General features: G+C 40.6%; 1 protein-coding gene across 5 annotated transcripts in view; it reads right to left on the bottom strand.

Moving 5' to 3' along the window:
• Positions 1 to 21905, bottom strand: part of KANK1 (KN motif and ankyrin repeat domains 1) — a 128983-nt gene that overhangs the window by 81232 nt on the left and 25846 nt on the right. For 3 of the 5 annotated variants that reach the window (XM_063421517.1, XM_063421521.1, XM_063421518.1), the window contains one exon: positions 15738 to 15870. The gene's annotated coding sequence lies outside the window, so the exon portion shown is untranslated. Of the gene's footprint in view, positions 1 to 14283; positions 14345 to 15737; positions 15871 to 20404; positions 20432 to 21905 lie in introns of those variants that run through there. The other 2 variants (XM_063421519.1, XM_063421520.1) reach the window with 2 other exon arrangements.

The raw sequence follows: 21905 nt of genomic DNA, 5'->3' as shown, positions 1-21905 counted from the left end.
AATGGACTTTTGCAATTGCACACTGAAACCCAACACTCAATAATTCCCTGAATTCATCTGTGTGAAGGAAAAAAAAACCCTAACAGTGGACATCAAAACAGAAAACAATTAAGGTAAATTAGCACTGTCATGATGTTCTGTTCTGTTCATTACCCAGGTTCTCCCTACAAATCTTACTCAATTGATTCATTTCACTAACATGGCAGAAATCTTTCTTTTGCTGGGTTAGTTTTCTGAGCAGCATGCTGAATTAGTATTGCTCACTTTCCAAACTGTACATTTATCTTGCTCTCCCTGTCTTTCCAAGGCAGAACTGTCCTACCTTGACTCAAACTAGGAAACCTCTCCAGCTAAAGAACCTGCTGGAGGACAGTCTGCAGTATGCAGAATACACACACATACCCTCTCTTTCCATTTTCCCTAAAGAAAAATCTTTTTCTAGTATTCCTGTCTTCCTATGACATCTGTCCAGCCCAATATGTGCTTTCCAGAACCACAGTAGAGGTACTTCCTGCACTCAGAAGAGTGACACCTACTCAGTCCAAAATATTGCTCCAATATGCTAAATAATTGCAGGGGGAGGAAGGCCACTCTGTTTTTTAAGCCTAGTGCTAAAGAAAGGTGTGTGTTTTATAACCTCAGTAACTATGAGGTTGTCACTAGGGTAGGATATGCAGCTGCTGGGTCTCACTGATAAGCTCAAGAACACAAACAGCCTTGCAAGAACTTTGATCACTGACTGTCTGCTGAGGTCACTCACCCCCCTACTCACTGAAAAGCACCCAACCAGGGCAGTGCTCCAAGATCAGCCTCTGATCTCCAAGATCCTGCCCTGTCTCTGCAGGACACAGGGCTGAGGAAGCTCAGTAAACCTCGGCACAACGATGGAAGAGGACAGCTGCACACAATTAACAATTTTGGAAAAAATCTACTAAATGCTAAATGCCAGGAGATTCCCTAAAGTTTGTATCTCTTCCCTTCCTGCATGTGTTCTGTGGTACTGTGTACTAAGAGGAAGAGAACATTATTGCAGATCTTTATGTGAGTTCCCTGGACTTATTTAATCCACTTTATGACACTGCTTCTCAATGGGAACACTGGCAAAATAATGTGCTGCAGCAACATTAATGGAAAAATACAATTATTGAATCAGAATGTTCTTCTAAAGCACTCAGTGGAGAAAACAGAAGACAGATTACAGAATAGACAGGGAAAACAGAAGTATTACAGAGCACAAAAAAATTCTTTTACTTTCCCTTTTCTCTCATGATGAGGGAGGACCCATCTGCAGCAAAACAAGAAATAAAATCTCCTGCAAAATTCTTGTGTTCTTACTGAAGCTTGTTTTGCTTTTCCAGTTATTCATTCCTCTAATGCCAGCATAGTATTTATTGAGGTTTACAAACAAAAATACCTGTAGGCTGTACAGATTAACTGAATATCAACACACTTTCAACTATAAACTAGTTTTAACCACATCATTACTTAACAGAAACTCTCGCAACTTTGGGATTTACAAACTAGTGACAAACTGAACAGCTTTTGTAATTTTAAACACTTTTTTTTCCTTTTTTTCTATTCTTCCCTGGCCTGATGAGAGACAGCTGTTTCCTGTTTGAGGAGGCATCTTAGTCATTGCTAAAAAATCATACAAAGGACAGCATCACCTCTGTTTTGATATACTTTACTTTTTCTTAAAATACCCAAAAACTTATAATGTACTCCATCTACCTCAGCAGAACATCAGTCTATTTCTCCAGGTGTGTCTGAAATTTGTTCCACCAAGTAAAAGGCAGGGGAAAACCCCATTAAATGAATCTTTATCAGAAATTCGGAGTAAGGCTAGAATTCACTTCTGAGACACAGAATCATACTTCACCTCTGGGAACTATTTCTGACTTTGGTTTTTCAGCATTAAAAAAAAATAATAGATTGGGAGATAAGCATGTGATAGGAAAGATACGTGCTACATCTTTACAAACAATTAGATAGGCAAGGGTGTTCAGAAAGAATGGGTAATAACATCTTTGAAATGAGTCTTCATGTCTCAATCAACACCAAGTTGCAAGTTTGTTACAGAATTCAGGGGGCAGTTTGGGTCCTGAACTTTAGGGTACCAGACAAATAGGTCCACACAAATCTATTCCAGGACCCAGATAGCCTGGACTTGTGAACCTTGGGGTAAAATGACAGGTTCAAGGGGGCATGTGGAGCAGGTGGTTTGGGAAGGCTGTACCTTCCTAGTACCTCAGCCAGTGGGGAAATGAAGAGGGAAATGTGTGGATGGGAGTTTGGGATAAAAGGAGGCTGCACCCTCCAAGACCCTGAGAGAGAAACCCCTGTGGACTCTCTCCCTTTATTCCCTTTATAAAGGGAATACATTCCTTAATAAAACTGCAGACTTCTCTGTCTCCTTCATGGGCACTGGCTTTTCATAGCATCATTTTCTGCACACATGAAATAGGCCCTAATCTGTTAATTTGGATTAAAATGCTATGAAGGATGTTAACTTTCAGATCCTCCATCTCTTTCTTCTTGGCCTCCTTACAGACTAGTTCTGAGATATTTTGTGCGTTCAGTTTTCTATTTCAAGTAATGTAAATATCCAAGTTTCCCAGCAGACTGGTTTCTCACTATGATCCATACACCCTTACAAGCTTTACACTGCCTCAAAAGACTTCACAAGTGGAACTGTATTTGAGCTTGTGGTTCTCTCTTAAGTCCTATTATCTCCTACACATCCTTCCTATCCCCTTCTTCCAGACTCTCACATTGTCCCATTATGTGCTCCTGTCTGTATTATTAATTTCTTCTGTAAAAAGGGCAGATGCATTTGGAGATTCAGGGTAGAGTTCTCTGGGTAACAACTGCTGTGGTCAACTCATATCTGACTTAAATGAATCGTCTGTCCATCACTCTCCGAGAGCCTTTTCAGAAGTGCCCTACCCAAAACCAGAAGATTTTGTAGTACTGTGTTAGGCAACCCTTAATCACCTACACAAGAGGAAGCATGAAAGTCAACCTCTGAAGGTCTTTACAGCTGAAATAATTGCTTTCAAAACCTGGGAGTTAAACCTTGAGTTAAAAGAAAAATTAAATTAAATTATTAGAATTAAAAAAAGAAAGAAAACTATTGCCATCTCCAAAGCACATGCAGAAATCTTTACATAATTTTCATCAAAAACTTTACAGTGTTAAAAAACACTGTAAAGGCAGGTTAGCACCACAGTTAGCATGAGCTAAAGTAAATGATTCTTCTTCTGAGGAGCAAACCTGATACAGAAGAGGTGATCATGGCTGTAGAGTGAATCATCTTCTCTCTTAACTCCTTCAGACCAATGTATACCCCTAAGTTCTCCTGTGTTTACAAGACACCTTTCCCTTCAAAATTCCTTCTGCTTCTGAGCTGGTTTTCCCTAGATGTCTAAAAGAAAATCCATTTCCAAAACAGTTTGAACGTTGGCCACTGACAGATCATAAATTGTTTCAGATACCTAGCAAAGGACAAAACGCCCTAGTGGCCCTCCTTCTTTATAACATGAAGATTTGGTTTGTATTGTACAAATTAGATTTCCATTTTAAATGCATTACTGATTCTTACTCCTATGTATTTTCAATTTAAAAAAAAAAAAGCCCAGCTAACCATCCTCAACAAAGGCACACTGTTGTGCATTTAAACCTCTGATTACCTGCTTAGTCTGCTCTCAGTCACGACTGAAGGGAATGTTACAGGTAAAAATGCACAGCCAAAAGTTAAACAAATACAGACACATACAATAATGAGATGCATACTTCTGCTGTGGAGTTACATTAACCAAGCCAAACTCCTCCCTGAACTGAACTGCCATTGATTACTGACTTTGAAAGGCAGTCACTTGGATTCTCCGTCTCTTTAAAATATGACTCTTTCTGAAATATGCCTTTAAAAATTATTTTTAAAAGCAGAGGGAGCTAGAATTTCAAGTGAAATGAAGGGAGACATTAACCTGAAGTAATATGACAGAGAGACAAGTTTAGGGTGGTAGCATTTCTCACAAATGAGAGGTAATCTCCCAAAAAACACCTTCCTCTTTCCTACAGTTTCTAATTTGGCCAGAACAAGCCATAATCCATCCTTCAACGAGGACAGATTTAAAATAAGATCTCTTGCTACTCTGTTGAATTTGGCACAGGGAGTCTTTTACCCTTTGGGAATCATGGACACGTTCCAGCAATGGAATGGAAAATGTATTTTCCATTTTTTTTTTAGTTATGCTGAAGTTTAAAATTTGGTTCAGAAAAACCAATGCAACATTATTTATCAGGCTTACTTATCAGGGAATTAACTTTAAGGCTTTTGATGAATATGTTAACATGGCAACTATTAGTCTTTAAAAAACCTCAATGACAAATTTTCCTTTTACAGGCCAGGGACTGCCAATTACATTCAGCTAAAATAACTCCTAAGTGCCTGTGGCCAAGTTTGTCTTGCATGTTGATGACAACTGTTAGCATCTGAAACTTCATTCTGATCTTTGGGAAGCAACAATGTACATCTTTACCTTCCACGTTTTTTTATCATGGAAAATAATTTGTAGTTGCTGTTGTACCTCTACTGAGGCTGCTGTGGAAACAAGGCAACAAAAGATGCCAAAACATTCAAGGCCAAGGCAAGGAAAACAGAAAAAGCTGGAATAAAACCTAAAATAACTTGTGATTTCACTCCAAAGTGGTAGGTATCTCAAAAGTTTAGGGGGTAAAATTCCTTGGATATAAGACACATTAAGCCTGGTCATTCATGGTGTACCTTTAAAAGGGAATTCTTCAGCCTATTCTGTATCCTGAAACCTCACATGCCAGCACTGCCTTTGCTATAGGCACCCTGCAGAAGGCTTTCAGGAATGCAGTTCGTCTAGCACAAAATAAATAAAACAACAGAAACAAAACTGCATTTTTATAGCTCAGTTTTCCAGATGCACAAGAATATCCCAGGTTAAACCAGAAGGAAGAAGGGTGAGGAACTTTGAAGAGCAGCTGAGGATCATGCTGAATCCAAATCTTATTTACTCAGTTTTCTATTTCATAGCAAATTTCAGCATTAAAAAAGTAGATCATGTTTCAGATTCTTAAAGCTTGCAGTGAGCCACCACATAACTGCTCATTCAATTATTTTGTAATTAGCCAGAGGTGCAATCATTTTCCCAAACAACAGTTTTCTTTCCCTACCTAGCAATTCTTCTGCCATATCTAACAATGTTTTGTTTATACTGCATCTAGCTTAGATGTGTTTGCTTTGATGTATACTGGGAAAATCTGTGCTGCCATCCCCTAGCACCTCATTAAGAGGAGCACAAAAGGGAGGAGGAAAGGGGAACAGGAGGAAAACGTGATAGCAACCTGCAACTCCTTGTTCTGTACACACAGCAGGGGAGTAACATGCCTTGACCACCAAATTGCATGGAAACTGCAGCAACATGACCAGCTAAAATGGTTGTTGGGAGGAGAAGGGTTAAAAAATGCTCTGCATTTTGCAAGAGGATCTCATCAAGTTCTCTGTGGCAAGATCATTAACAGAGTCCTCTAGAAGGACAAAACATGATTATTTATCAGGGTTACAGACATTAGACAAGGACATGGTTCTACTTTAAGCATGTTTTGCAAGAAATTCACTACTTTTGCAGCTCAAAGTTCTTTGCAAATTCAGTAAGAATTTACTGCTGGTGCAGACCCTCTCAGAGCAGATAGCTGCACTGTTGACACAGTAATTCGACAGAATCGGGGGTAATTCAGTGTATCCCCCATCACTTTCAAATTAGTGGAGGACAATATAGTGTAACAACAAAAAGGAGAAAAGATTTTGTCCACAACGATGTCTCTGTGACTCACAGAACAAGTGTGCCCTGCAGCCTAGCTGGCTGAAGTAATGGAAGCACAAGGCAACTGTGTTAGAACCAGCACAGGTTTTGTACAGTAATAAATTCAACCCTGGAAGAGGCCACTGAAGTTTGTCCCACCCCAACAAGCTTAATACTTTTTTTTTTTTTAAATCATCCAGAGAGGGGAAAACAGTTTTCTTTCCCTTTTAGTAGGGCATACTGCAACTTGTCAGAGACAATGCACTCAGCATTACTCCTGGACAACACAAGTTTTACTCTCCTGCCCTATGGTTTTAAAAAGAAAATATTTTAGGCAGAGCCTTTCAAAAATAATTGAAGGATTTCCTCAATTTCCCTTCCCCCCTGCCCTTAATTCCTATAATGGAAAGAAAAAAAATTAACATTCTCTTTCGATGCATTTGAAAAAAAATGGGAAACACCACCTTAAAAGTAACAGAAGGTTTTCAGATAACTTCTCTTCACAGGTCACTTTCCTCTCTTTCCCCCTACCATTTTTTCACACTAACTGCTAGGAAAAGCCTCTGGTTTTCCTTAGACAAACTAAGCTTTTTATATTTTATTTACTTGTTTTTAAATCAACTATTTTCAGGTCTTTTTGCATCATGCCTTTCTTCCAACATCTGTAGCTGTCCCTGTATTTTGGGCATGGCCTGAAGGGATCAGTCAAGTGAAGCTCATCTCTTACCACCTCATCCATCCCACCTTCCTCCACGATGGCCCTCCCAAGGGGCAGGAATTTTGGATGGTAGCAAGCAACACCCAGGTCACTTGCACAGTACATTTCTAACCTAGGTAATTTTCCAAAAGTTCACTCTGTGTTTCTGGACCAAGGCATATTTTGTAAGTATGAAGAAAATAAATGTCAAATTCCATTAAAGCTCTTTTCTGTTTGTCATAGTACTGACTGACTTCCAGGGAGTTAAATGAAGAGGTCTGAATAACATCATCCATGCACTGCCTGAAGAGTGTGCAGATGTGGAGAGAATCCAACCCCATTGTACTCTGGAGTATGTCCTTATCTTACAGTTTTTCATTACAGGAGCTTCTAACAATGCCAGTGAAAGATGCTCTTTCAAACAAACAACAGGAACAAAGGATTTTCAAAACTGTATCTCACTATCAAAGTATACTTGTTTCCAGAAGAAATTACACAAACACTCCCAAACTGTCTAAAAAGAATTGTGGTAACGTGGCTGAGGTCTGCCCTTCTCTAAAAAGTACAGCTGCACAGTTGCTCCAAAACCAAAATCACAGGCAAGTCAATGTTTGTACTTTCTGTAGGATCAAACCAAAGGTATCCTCTTCAACAAACACTGAATTTTTAAATGACTGTGTAACATCTGAATTGTGTAAGCATTTAAACTATAGCAAAATTTGCCACTCTGACTTATCAATTGAATTACCACAAATCTTCCAGATGACCTATGGGAAAAACCTCCTGTGCCTCTTCCATCACAGCTTTCTGTGCAAACCACAAAATTAATGATGTTGAATATCAAAATAACATCCTTCAAGAGTTGAAGCTTTCATTTAACTATCCACAGCCTCAAGACTGCTTTAAGATAAATGATTTTATATTAACAGCAAAGGAGTCAGATTTACAAAGCCAGTAAGAATACATAAGTTTTGCATTTTAATCACTCATAGCCACTGTATTTGATTTACTCCACAATTTCCATCAGAAAATGAAAAAGTTTTGAAGAATGAGTCATTCTCAATGTAAATCTCTAGCAAGCCTCTGTCAGTCATGTTAGTGCTTTTACCAATGTTTTTCCTGCCTTCTGACAGCAACGACACAACCAGTTTAATTACTTCATTACTTAATGACTTCTAACCTTAAAAGACTGCAAAAATATGTAAAGTAAAACTAATACACAACAATTCCCCATGGAATAAAAGAAACCATTATAAGCACCAGTATAACTTGTGAATTTCCTACCCTGACACTTTTTACAAAGAAGAAAAAAAAAAAAGAAAAAGAAAATCTATACGGGTCTGGAATGCTTCTACCAAAGGAAATGTATCTACAAACATAAAAGAGGGAAATCAAATTGCATAATTCCAATACAATATTTCCTTGGCACAAATTGTACATTCCCTTGCCTGTATTACAATAATAACCTCTGGGAAGCTACCATTCCAAAAATTCTAGCTTAAAAACAAGTTTCAGTGCTGGACATCTGTTGGGAGGACTAAACCCCTTGTAGTTTTGCTGGCAAGTTATATTTTCTTTACTTACATATTTATTAATTTCTCATTTTCAGCAGTTCATTGTACCTTCATTCAACTACAGGGAAAGAACTGTTTAGTTTACAGCACAGTTTTATATGCAAATTATATTCAGCAGAGTCTCTACTCATCATAAGTGTCAACAGGAAAAAAGGCGTGACAGATTTAAAGCTTGAGATTTTTTCATAAACTTTGAAGGAACACTGAAATTACAAAGCACAGTGAACTCACTGTAAAGCATTTTCTCTTAGCATGTGCCAAGTGAAGTTTATTAAAGCATTTTTTCTTCTAAATGTACTGTGAGACTTTATGCTCCATTTTGTATTTCTAAATGTTTGAGATAATTAGGAAAGTCCTGTCTTTAGCACAAAGTCAAACTTACTGTTTGCTTAGCTCCCCCTGAACTTAAGTTTGTTTCTACTCTGTGAAAATATTTCCATTACATTTAGTAACATCGGAGACAGAGCAAGTTTCCAACCCCATACAAATCAAAATTCAAAAAACTCTGAGTTCAAAATGAAGAGATATTTTACTGCCAATAGAAGGGGGAAAAGTCTTAACAAATCAGCCAGGTGTTGCACTAACAACATCAAATAAAGAAATTGTAGAGCTTATTCTACCCTTTATCAATAATGCATGGCTGCACACAGACAATTTATAGCTGTTTTCCATCACTGGGTATTGTGCAGTACTAAATTAAGTTGACAAAATCCAAGGACAGTCCACCCACACAGCTACTGTGATCCAGCCAGGCCACTTTGAATAAACATTTTAAAGGCATAAAGTGAGTTTTATTAGCATGCTGAGACAGTTCCTAGTGGACAAAGCATCTCCTTTGAAAACCTAGAAGTACATTTAGCAGAAGGAAAGAAGAGTTACTCTTGTGCTGTACATGTACAGAAACAGCAAAAGAGGAAATAAAAAATATACAGGTAACAACTCAAAACCCTGAACTCATTCATATTAAAACATGAAACAAGAGAAGTTGCTTTCTATACTAGAAACTGATTGTCATTCTCATGAGAGTTGCTGAATTGGGGTCAGGTTCAGACAGCAAAAGAACTAAAACCCTAACATGTTTTGGTGAGATTTTTTTTTATGTTTATGTTGTTCCAAGGATTATTAGAGTATTTTTTTAACCCTTCACAAGACATATAAATCAGAAGAGCACACAAATCTTTCATCAATATAAAGAAGTAGTTACTGTACTGAAATAATAGGTCAGCAGCATTTATTGTGCCAGTGAAAAAGTGACGGGGGGTCCCTTCCATAGACCAAATTCTCCAAAATATGGTGTGGCACCAGTGGCTTGCTCTTGGTCAGTAGCAACAACTCCCATCCACAGTGAATGAATACCTGAAATGCAACACAGCATCTTGGAACTTGGAGCACTCCTGATTCCAAAGACATGGGGACACCAGCGGTCTTTCCTCAGACTGTGGAGCTCTGTAAGTGTGGAAAAGCAGATCTCCTGCCATTTCTCATTACTCTGTGACCTTGCCATTGAGATGGGTAGCAGGGGTGTGGGGGTGTGTGTGCAGCTGGGAACACCCAGACCGACTCTCTGTGGCCCTGTTGTGTAAAAGTTCAGAAAGGGGCCAGACAGGTCTGCAGTGGACAAGGTGCCCTGGTTGGGAGCCTGTGTGCATTTCCTCTGCACATTTTGGATTGCCCCTCAGCCCTTGCTCATGGAGCAGCATCTGCTCCTCCTTGCAGGATGCTGTGCTTCCCTCAGGTGTACCTGGGCTCTTGCTCTGCTGGAGATGATTCTTTTAACAGGAAAAGCATTTGTACATGGATTTTATCTTTCCTAGTGGCCAAGAAGTGTTTTAATCCAGAAGGAGAAATGCTTAGGCCAGGCAAAAAAACCAAACTTACTGTTGCTCTGACGGGGCTGGTTGCAGTTCCTGTGTGGCTGTGTGCTGCAGCCACGTCCTGGCTGTAGAGGTGGGCACCCTCAGCTGAGCACGGGTTTCTAAGTGAGGGAAATGTGTGCACAGATGCCCAGAGGGGCTCTGTCTGGCCAGCAGAAGCAGACACAAGCCTTGCACACCCAGCAGTTTTACCTGGACTCCGACATTGACCAATGTGCAGGTGGGGCCTGCACCGGGGCCCTCCTCGGCCTGGTTTCGGACTGGCAGCACCAGGGTTTGGGTCACTGCAGACTTTACTGCTTTTTCTTTTACAGTCAGGCTGCATGGCTGGCTTTCCTCTAGAAACTGGCAAGCAGTGACATTGTGACAAACTTTTCATGCCCAGAGCACCACTCCAGGGGGGACCTTCCAGGCCTCTCTGGAAAACAGGACTGACAAGATGCAACAGGAAAAAAATCCTTTTGGGAAGGTGAAAGCTGTAACACAGCACGGCTGGGCAGCTTGATGGCCTTGTGGCATATTTAAGCACAACCACAAATAAGGGGAGGAAGGATGAAAGAGCCAGAGCTTAAGCCACAATTGTTTTAAGTTAGTCAAGTGGAAATGCCTGGTCAAATTAAAAAGTGTGACTGTATTTAGTTCTGCAGGTGTTGAGAGAAGAAAATCAACTCTTTTCAGCGGTATTTGGATTTGAGCAGGGTTTAACTGCACTTACAATACACATATTTTCTCAAAAATCAGATCTCCCTTGTATATGAAAGTATATCAGGGACTCTGAATCCAACTAATAATCAGGAACCAACTAATCGGTGTGTAAAGCTCCAATTTAACTGCTCCAGCAAGCACACAAAACTCAGTAAGGCCAGATTTCAAGATAAACAGGAGTGTAAAAAAACTATAGCTTAAGGATCAGCTAAGCAAGGTGATTGTTGAGCATTTGTATTTCAACCAGTCTGTGTTTTAATCTGTCAGAAGTGCAAGACTTTCTTTATAAGATTGATTGTTGTTTTGAATTTTTTCTCTCTTAAATAGGCTGAGTTTCTGCTGTGAAAAGTGAAAATACTGGTTTGGGTCTGATGATATTGCAGTAAACCCTTTCTTTTTTACTAAAATCAAAGCTAAATCAAAGCTACAGGACATAGCTTTGTGGAAATCCAGGCAATCCCAATGAAGCAATCATGGTTTTATAAATGAAGATTAATTTTAATAAGTCTGTTGCTCATCTTGTTAGAAATGAGACGTTTGACACGGCCAATATATCAAGCAGCAATTTAATAATTAATTAATTAGCATGGTAAAGTGTGAGCAAAGGCAGCGCTGGGTACAGTGGAAGGATTTTCCCTTCCAACTGCACACCGATTGCTGGACTTGCTTGGATTTTATTGGCTATATTCATACATATTCATAAGCTCTCTCAGCATAAGTTTCTATTTCCAATTTTTATTGTCATTATTCAATACCTATTGTGGTCTATTTTAAATTTCAGTATTCCAGGATGTATTTCCAGGATATGTTTTCCAGGTGGTGGGGTCCAGCGTCCAGATGTGGGGTCCAGCTTCTATTTTCCAGGTCTATCAGTCTTTGATAGTGATGTTCAGTTTTCCTTTTTCAGGAACCATAAATCAGTGAGCTGAGGTCTTTCTTTTGTGTCTAGGATGTTTTCCCACCTTCTGTGAAAGGCCTGGGCCCCCTTCTTATATCCTTCTTTTGTCTAAAAGCCTTTTTACATTCTAAAACTACAGTTAAAAATTCTTTAATACAAAGCAAGCTTCTAAAGTTATAATTAGAAGACACTTATGACAAAATAGCTTGAGATTTATAATAGGTAATTGCAAGCAAAGTTTGTTCAAAAACCTACTTCCATGCTTTCTTTGGTTGTTTATTAGAACTCATCTTTATAACTGTCCCATGGCCGTGTTCTACAATTATAATTACACAGATTCTTTTTATTTCCCTGGCACGAAACACAACTTTGTATTTCACAATCTCACATTGCCAAAGTCTGTGATCCTTTTGGAAGGGCAGTGATCTGCACAGGATCACATTCAGTGAGGTTCAGAAACAGACAAAATGCTCTTGGGCCCTCTCCACGGAGTGTATCACACCAGTGAGATGCTGGCTTTGCAATGCACAGGCAAAAAGCACTGAGGTGCTCACATTGGTATTTCAAGTTATCAGTATGTATCAAAGGCAAAATGCCTTGAGCACAATGAAATGCTGTGTTACACACCATCACACCGCACCCACTTTTCAAATACTGTGTTTTGCAGAGAGAAATTAAGCTCAATTCTCCCAAAGCTTGCTAAATTACTACCCCAGCCTCGTGTAGTGACATTCAGTTGACAGCACATCTCTGTGCTGATGGCTGTCACCAGTAATGCCTGCACTCCCCTGCCCTCTGTCACTGCCCAGTGCCACTGACACAACAGGACAGCTCACCATGTCACTCCATGTAGGGACAAGCAAAGATGCATATACATGGATGGATGGATGTAACTTGGAGGGTATCTGAATTCAGAGCATCTGAAAAGGAAATATCTTCATCCTCTGCTCCTCTCCATATCCACAGCCTGGTGACTAGGGCTGACACTGTCCACTTCTCAGTGACTGTACCTGATGCTCCTGCGCTTTCTAAGGCAGTCAGCAATCATCCCTATTGAGCAGATAAAAGTCTGCTCTGGATTTTCCAGCCTTCCTGCAATCACACTCTTCCTCTCTCTCTCTCTGTATGTGTTTCCTTACAGCACCCTCCTCTCACTTCCCACCCTGCACCTTGCAGGGCCACTCGCTGCACCCCACTGGACATGCAGGCGGAGACTGCACTGCATTACTGGCACCTGCTGCAGTGCATTGGCAGGTCTGGGATCTGCAAAGGCAAACCGAGAGCCCCTCTGGGCATCTGTGCACACATTTCCTTCACTTAGAAACCCGTTCTTGGCTGAAGGTGTCCACTTCTACAGCCAGGACGTGGCTGCAGCACACAGCCACACAGGAACTGCAACCAGCCCCGTCAGAGCAACAGTAAGTTTGGTTTTTTTGCCTGGCCTAAGCATTTCTCCTTCTGGATTAAAACACTTCTTGGCCACTAGGAAAGATAAAATCCATGTACAAATGCTTTTCCTGTTAAAAGAATCATCTCCAGCAGAGCAAGAGCCCAGGTACACCTGAGGGAAGCACAGCATCCTGCAAGGAGGAGCAGATGCTGCTCCATGAGCAAGGGCTGAGGGGCAATCCAAAATGTGCAGAGGAAATGCACACAGGCTCCCAACCAGGGCACCTTGTCCACTGCAGACCTGTCTGGCCCCTTTCTGAACTTTTACACAACAGGGCCACAGAGAGTCGGTCTGGGTGTTCCCAGCTGCACACACACCCCCACACCCCTGCTACCCATCTCAATGGCAAGGTCACAGAGTAATGAGAAATGGCAGGAGATCTGCTTTTCCACACTTACAGAGCTCCACAGTCTGAGGAAAGACCGCTGGTGTCCCCATGTCTTTGGAATCAGGAGTGCTCCAAGTTCCAAGATGCTGTGTTGCATTTCAGGTATTCATTCACTGTGGATGGGAGTTGTTGCTACTGACCAAGAGCAAGCCACTGGTGCCACACCATATTTTGGAGAATTTGGTCTATGGAAGGGACCCCCCGTCACTTTTTCACTGGCACAATAAATGCTGCTGACCTATTATTTCAGTACAGTAACTACTTCTTTATATTGATGAAAGATTTGTGTGCTCTTCTGATTTATATGTCTTGTGAAGGGTTAAAAAAATACTCTAATAATCCTTGGAACAACATAAACATAAAAAAAAATCTCACCAAAACATGTTAGGGTTTTAGTTCTTTTGCTGTCTGAACCTGACCCCAATTCAGCAACTCTCATGAGAATGACAATCAGTTTCTAGTATAGAAAGCAACTTCTCTTGTTTCATGTTTTAATATGAATGAGTTCAGGGTTTTGAGTTGTTACCTGTATATTTTTTATTTCCTCTTTTGCTGTTTCTGTACATGTAAGGCACAAGAGTAACTCATTTTTCTTTCTACTGTCCCCATCTCTTTGGAATCACTACATTCAGGAGCCCTTTACCTGCCCCATAAGGTGGCAGCAACTGAAGACCACATCTGTAAGCCCCAGATTTACTCCACACTCAAAAGCCAAACAAGCTGTCTCCACTACTTGTTTTTGCTCTGATTAAAGCTGCAAAAGCAGCACAAGAAAAGCAATTAGCTACCCTAGGTAATCACAACTGTCAAGAGACTAAATCCTTCCTGTTCAAACTAGAAGTTCAATCTTAGGTGTGTCTTACCTCTCATCCAACTCTGCAGCACATTGCAGTGCACGCAATAAGGTGGGCTGGCAGTGACACTCTAAGTGTAAATGAAAACAAGATTCAGCTGACACTTCAAACAGTGGTTGTCAAACCTGAGGTAATTCAGGAGTCACTAGCAAAGGGCCTTTACACAGCCTTTACTTATCTGGGTTTCCTTTCTTAGAGATTTCATTCAGGCCATCCCTTTAGTGTTGCTCTTTACCTGATCTTTGCACAGAAAAGAGAAAAAAATCTCTAAAGTCCTGTCCTGCTAGCTTTATTTACACCCAGTCACTGGTCACCATAACAACTGCAGCAGTGAGAGGCCATGCTGCTCACTGGGCACAGAATAAACGTGGTACTGACTCTCAGTCTGGTCTGTGGCTGGTCTGCTGTGCTGCTGAGGAAATGCAGGAGCACTACAGTGCAGCTGACAATGCACCCATGAATCCAAAGGATGAGTAGAAAACATGGGTAATTAATGAAAGGCCAAAGCAGAAACTCTAGTCTAAGCAGAGTGGTCACTTTTCTAGCTACAATCATAAGCTTCATAACCTTGTTGTTCCTGATGAAGGCATTCTATAGGGACAGAAAATCAGTACTACTAAATAATTCTAATACTAATACATAGACAGAAGAAGTAAGGCATGCAAATGGAGAGATATAGAAGAACTTAAGAGTATAGAATTAGGGATTAAAGAAAAGAGAATAAATTGTTTCTCCATGAATTTGTCTTACTGAAGTCAGTGCATTTGCTTATAACAAACAAATACTGATAGCTGGGTCCAATACAAGTCTTTAAATTCATTCAGTTCTCTGATTTTTACTAGGGTGGAGTTAATTTTCCTCAGAACAGCTGGTAAAAACCTATGCTTTAGATTTGTGCTGGTAACAGGATTGATAACACATGGACATTTTTGTTATTGCTGAGTTCATGCATAGTCACAAGACCTTTTTTCCTTCTCATACCACGCCACCAGCAAGTAGCCTGGGGGTGCACAAGGAATTAGGAGGCAACACAGCCAGGACAGATGACCTCAGCTGACCAAAGGGTTATTCCAGACCATATGGCTCAGCATATGAAGAGGGAAGAAGGAAGAGGAAACAATTGGAGTGATGATGTTTGTCTTCCCAAGTCACCATTATGCATTATGGGGCCTGGATTTTCTGGGATTGCTGAACACCTTCCTGCTCATGGGCAGGGTGAATTAATTCCTTGTTTTGCTTTGCTTCCTTGCATGGCTTTAATTTTCTGCATTAAACTGTCTTTGTCTCAATGCACATGTTTTTCACTTCCACTCCTCTGATTCTCTCCCATCCCATTGGTGAGTGAGCAAGGGGCTGCATAGAACTAAACCACAACAGGTTGATCACAGACCAAGAGGTGGGGCAGCTTGTCAAACCACATCTATCTTCTTCTCTTAGTCCTGGCAAAAGAAATAATATCTTACCTTAAAAGACTGTAACAGAAGTGCCAGTCTCTGCTTTCCTTTAGGCCTTTTCAAACATCAGAAACCGTGCAGCAGATTCAGCTAATTCAGTGTGTCAGCATTTGACAGCACATTCAGGAACCTGAGAGTCATCCTACAAGAAGAGAAATTAAAAGCATCAATTAGTCATTGCATATGTTGTGCAATATGTCTTGTGCTTGAAACTGCTGATGCCTGGTAGAGCCATGCTGCTGAACAATAAAGAAATTTCCACAAAAAGGAAAGGTTATTTTTTGTTTCCAAGGTGAAATACTCAAGCACATTTTGGCTACAAGCACCTTGGGGAGAAAGCATGCATCTTGCAATAGCTGTGTCACCCTGCCCTGCCTTCCCAATTTAAATCTCTGTTCAAACAACAGTCCATGTGAATGCACAGAAACAAAACTCCAGGCATGTCAGGATACACCAGCCACACCAGCTGCAGAGACACAGCACTAAATATTCATAACCTGGATTAGTTTGAAATGCATCAGAAGCCCACATGAGCTAAGTATGAGCACTTTATAAGCGAGGACCTTGATGTATGTGGAGGTGCCTTATAAACTACAGGAAAAGGAGAAACATTTACAGATGGACTTGGCTCATTTCTCTGGACAGGCTTTCCTCAGAATTCTCATCTTACAAGCACTCAACCCATACTGAGTAAAGACACTCCAGCTGCAGCAGAATTCATGCCTCCATCACTACAGCACACAAGGCAGCTCTCTTCCTCCACAGCAACTCACCAAAAATGTTCCACCACTAAAGTTTCGGTGCTTGGTTTTCAGCTCCAAACCATTTGGTGTGTTTGATTCCCCAAAAGAGCAAACTTCCCAAAACTAGAGGCACATTCAGACGCACACACGACAGGGTTCCTTGCACTGAGATATCCTGCCTCACTCACAGGTACAGTCCGGGCCAGCTGCACCCTGAGGTGGTGCTGATGTGCCATTTGACAGCTATGGAGTGATGGGCCAGCAGAAAAACTCATCTAAATCTAGCATGGTCACTCAAGAGAGTTTTAAAGAATAATTTCAGGTAAAAGACACTTCTTACCATCCAATTTGTTAAGTACTCCCCCAAAACATAGGTACGAACATACAAAGTGACCCCTGTCCCAGTTTGTAAAACTATAGAGATGGGGGCTTAATGGAGTGCAAGCAAATCAGACTAGGTAAAAATTAGAGTTGTTATGATAAATTAATATATTGTTCTAATTCTACACTGTTTAAAAATCCCCCTCACAAAAGCCTCCGAAGGGTTAATTATCTTCATAAACTAAAATAAAAAGTAGCATTTGAAGGGAAACTACAAGGGTCCATGACTTTGGGAGGAGGGGAGGGGGAAACCAAGCTGGACAGCTACATTTGTTGAAAAAACAGAAATCCAGAAGCCCCAAGCTTCAATGAGTGTTAAATTAGTATTCAGTGTTCTTAAGTTACTCCTAGAAAATTGCAGTCAATTTTCTCCCCCACCTTTAACACTATCTCGATACTTTTACTTTTAGCTATTTATGTAAAATGCTAATGTTTTATACAGCAAGTTACCAATTCATGATACCTTAAAAATGCCTTTCTTGTAATGGGGGTATATTCCAAGCTGATTGCAAACATCTCCATTTACATAATAATAAAGACTGCAATTGCATAAGGAAACTTGAGATTATAGGAAACAAATTATGTCCTTGGAGCTCTATATTCACAGATTATAGGAAGTACCACAATCATTGCTTTTCTGTATAACCTCCTCCACTACACTTCTGTATAAAGCAGTACAGCACTTTCCAGATGTTCAGTACATCTATACCTATACACGCTGGGCCACTGACACAAAAACCTGACTTTCAAACCCCTGCTGCCGTGTATCCCTATACCATGGAGTCAAGATCATTCAGGTATTTCTCATGGGTTAATTTTTTTCCAACAGATTTCGCATTCTGCTCATTGTCCCACAGCTAGCATTAACTCCCTACCAGGTACTCTGTGTAATTTATCTGAAGAGAGTTTATGCCCACACCTGTTCCAAATCAGCCTGAAAACACAGTAATTGTTCAACACCAGGGGCTAGAACCAGGACAGGGCTTGAGTCCCGAAATGAACTAGTAACAGTGTTGGGGGAATTGCTCCTTTTTGTGAAAGAGGACTGATTGAAAGTCAGAAATCCTTTGGGAGCAAAGACTTATCACATACCTGACTGTTTTCCACACCAGACAGAAAGAATGCTTCAGTTTCACTTTTTACCCCAAACAAATCACAGCATGCATGTGTACACATCATCTGACTCCTACACATCCAAGCATGACCAAAACAACAAAAAAACCCCACAGTACATTGTATACCCATTTTTCCCCTTAGGGGGAGAACAAACCACACCTAACAGGTATTAATAAAAACACCAAGCAATAGAAAACATTCTGTTACAATGGGTATTTAAAAAATATATGTAACACTAGGCAAAATTTTAATCTGTACAAAATGGATGTATTTACCTCACATAAAAAAGTAATTGTTCTTCTAAACTGCCTCCCAAATGGCAAATCTCATTTCATTTCCAGCCAGAAAATTTACTCAGTGATTAGCATAACTGAGTATTAAGTGCAAGGAAAGAAAAGCAGAAATGAAAACAAACATGATCAAACAGTTAAGCAGAGATACTGAATACACAACAGGAGTGCATTTACCGATAAAGTTTTAATTTTTACATAAAGTTTTAACCTTCTAAAATCTAAAATTACATTTTAGATTTAAGCTAAACTTGCTACGTAACAGATATTCCCCAAAGTCCCAAAGACATGGTGTCAACAATTTTTAACAAAAGGTCCACATGTTTCACAGCATACTTCACTAGCCTGACAAGTTCTCTACAGATGGGAATAACACATGTATTCCATCTTCTCTCCTTTTCCATTCTAACACCGTTCAACACCTCCACCCACACACTCCTCCAACACACACACTTCCCTCCAGCAGTCAGCAGCCTGATTCACTTATCTAAAGAGGAATTTATGCTGGCCAGAAAAAACACCAGCCCCCTCAACTGCCCAGGACATACCTGGGTAGCTTATTGAGATATGCCTCAGATGCTGTGTCCAACAAGCACTGCCAAGTCAGATAGAGATGTCCTGTGTGAGGGGTAGTTACATTCTTGGTGTGAAAGAGACAGTATTTTAAAACAAATGTGAATGTAACATTTTCAGTGGTGAAGGCACTATTTCCTGGTGAACATGTTCTACATTTTGGGACAGAAAGCCTTTAAGTAGTCAAAAGAACTGTTGAGTCTTGGTACAACATTGCACTGACCTGAGTTCTCATAATTACTAAAGGAAATAACTAAGGCTATGTCTGGGTGGCACAAAGCTAATTACTCTTTCAGAGACACGAATTAATCTGGGCAGGGCACCACAGTAACATGACTGCTCTGCCTCGGGAATCTCCCAGTGTTGATGTATTGCCATTTGGATACCCCCCTCCCACCTCTTTCACATGAAAGATGAGATCATCACCAAAAATGAGCCCTCCATAGAAGGGTGTCTTTTCAGAAGATGTGTGTTTTATTGACATCTACCTTCTTCAGCACACAGTACTGAGCTGCACACTGCACCAATTCTTGACAAATAGTAAAATAATCAAGCAATTACCGAGCATCCTCAGATGTTAGGAGGAGGAATGTGAGAGGGTATACCTACTGACAGTCTCCTGGGCTCCAGAAGAAAAGGTTCAGGTCAGCATCTCAGAGGAGGTAAGTGTAATGATAATTGTGATTGTCTGACAATCAGCTGCAGCAGTTCGCATCACATTTTAACTGACACATTAAACCAGACCTAGGAGAAACCCTCTAACAGTAGTGTAAATGTTCTCCACTTAGTAAGCTCCAAGTAGCAGGTAATGGTGTGGTTGTTAGCAGGGTAGAAGTTAAACTGTTGCCAAAGCGACTTTGCTTTCAACTTTCTGGAGATAAAACAAGTCCTGGGCTAAAGCCAGAACACTTTATCTGCTGTACCTGATGCCACCTCTTGGTACCGAGACATGGTCTTCACGTACTGCAAATGGACTTTGATCTACTTTTCACTTGTTAAAACACATTCAATAAAGAATAATGTACTCAGCAGGAGCTTAAAGCACCTGTCTCAATAGGAACCGATTTTTGAACAACCCGAGAGCAATAGGGAAGGGGAACACCTGATACACAATCCAAATGGCAGCAGAACGCAGCCTCATACCTATCCACAATAAAGAATGAAAAGACACAGGAGGGTCATTCTCTGTGCCACAAACAAACCAAAGTGTTTTACTGCCATGCAGAACAGATAATTCCAGATTCTGAAGAGCTCCTAGCTAGTTCACTCTTTCTCGTCCCTACAAATACACATTTTAAAATGAGCCTCTCTCCACAGACACAGACCTTCTGCAAAACACAGTCCCATGAATTCAGGAATCACTTAAGTGAGATGGCTCATGTTGCAGGTAAATGGGATACTCCAGCTCAGCTAGAAGCTGGCTTCTCACGTGTCTGCACAGAGGTCAGAGCACAAGGAAGGGCAGCTTCACCTTGGGCTTGTACCACAGTGCTCAGGAGCTGGTGACTGGTTTCAATACACGTAGGCTGTTTCTTGTAGCAAAAGCACAGGGACAACTAACAGAGTGCATTACCTTGAGACAGGGAGAAATCACATCGATTAAACAGTATCAAGGGTCCTTGAGATTTTCATCGTCTCAGCAGCAAGGACAAACACTCAAATAAGTCTGCCAGATGAAGCACAGATGAGTAAAACACTATAGAAAAGCATAATAATTCACTTATGAGGAACTAAATTGCGTTTGATAAATAGGTTTTAAAGTAGCGGTTTTCACACTTTCACACTTTAAAATACTTCAGCTCATGAAAAATAGAAAGGTGTCATAAAAGACACATTTTCTACCCAACCCATTTCAAAAATATTCACAAATATTGTCAAAACATAAGGTGTATATCTGAGCTGAACATTAACAATAAATGGCTAATAAAAGGCTCTCGCCTTCAAATTTTATTTTTTTTAACCCACAGGCTGACTGTGAATTTTACACAGTAAAAGTAACAATATAGGTGAATGCTTCAGTCTCCAAACAACAGAAAACTAGTCAAGACAAAACCCAGCGAGCCATACAAACGTGTGCTGAATCTTAATAGCTTTAGCTGTCACGTCAGGTGAAGTTAACTCAGCATTCAGTGGGCACTCAGAGGTCAGAGACATGTTCCACTCCCTGCTCCAGAACCTTCCCTACAGAAACTGTGGAGCTCACGCTGGGCTTTGTGAGAGGAGACCTTTGCCTGGCAGGACAAACAATACCACGACACAACCATCACAGCAATGGAGATCTTCAGATGGCAGACACATCTGGGTCTTAACCAGAAATGAGCAAAGCTCAGAAAAGAAACAGAATGAATATCCACTACAACAACCAAAGCTGCAGCCAGAGGTGAAGCCTCACTGACAATGCTGGAATTCACCCAGAACCCTTTTTTCTCCCATCTGCAGGGACGCTGCTACTCTTGGAGTTCACCTATATAGGGATTCACACCCAGTGACTGAGGAGTTGAAGTCATTAACACACCCAAGTTTTGTTTGTGATGATTTTTTTTCCACACATGCCCATGTGCAGGCAGACATAATTCTTTGTTCTCTGACTGCAAAACTAAGCTACCAAATCTTAGCACAGATTTAAAACCATAAGCTCTAAAGCAGGATGTGTTTTACAAGGCCAGTTTAGATGGCATACTTGATGTTAGGCATGGAATGGAGGGAGAAGAGGGTGTCACAACAGAAGTACTAGTGTGAAGTTACCTAAAATAGTGGTTCAAAAAAGAAAGAAAACTGGAAAGACCCTATTTTCTCCTTTTAACTTTCCTCCATACACCAATTATATCCTGTACTGCATCTCTTACCTAGTTATATCCTTTGCTTGTTTACATCACCATATCATAAAATACTGCTGATAAGCAACAACAGACATGATGAATCTGTGCTTGCTTCCTTAAGGCAAGGAGAGATTAGGAAAGGGCATGAAGGTATTTGTCTTGCTATGAAAAGGAACTCCAAAGGTAGGGAATGAAACTGAAAGGGATCATAAAACACTGTCTTGCTTAGCCTTGTTCTCAGGTGAGACAGCCTTT

This window comes from Prinia subflava, chromosome Z, assembly GCF_021018805.1.
Source record: "Prinia subflava isolate CZ2003 ecotype Zambia chromosome Z, Cam_Psub_1.2, whole genome shotgun sequence".
Lineage (NCBI taxonomy): Eukaryota > Metazoa > Chordata > Aves > Passeriformes > Cisticolidae > Prinia > Prinia subflava.
This window is presented reverse-complemented; position numbering and strand designations above follow the sequence as displayed.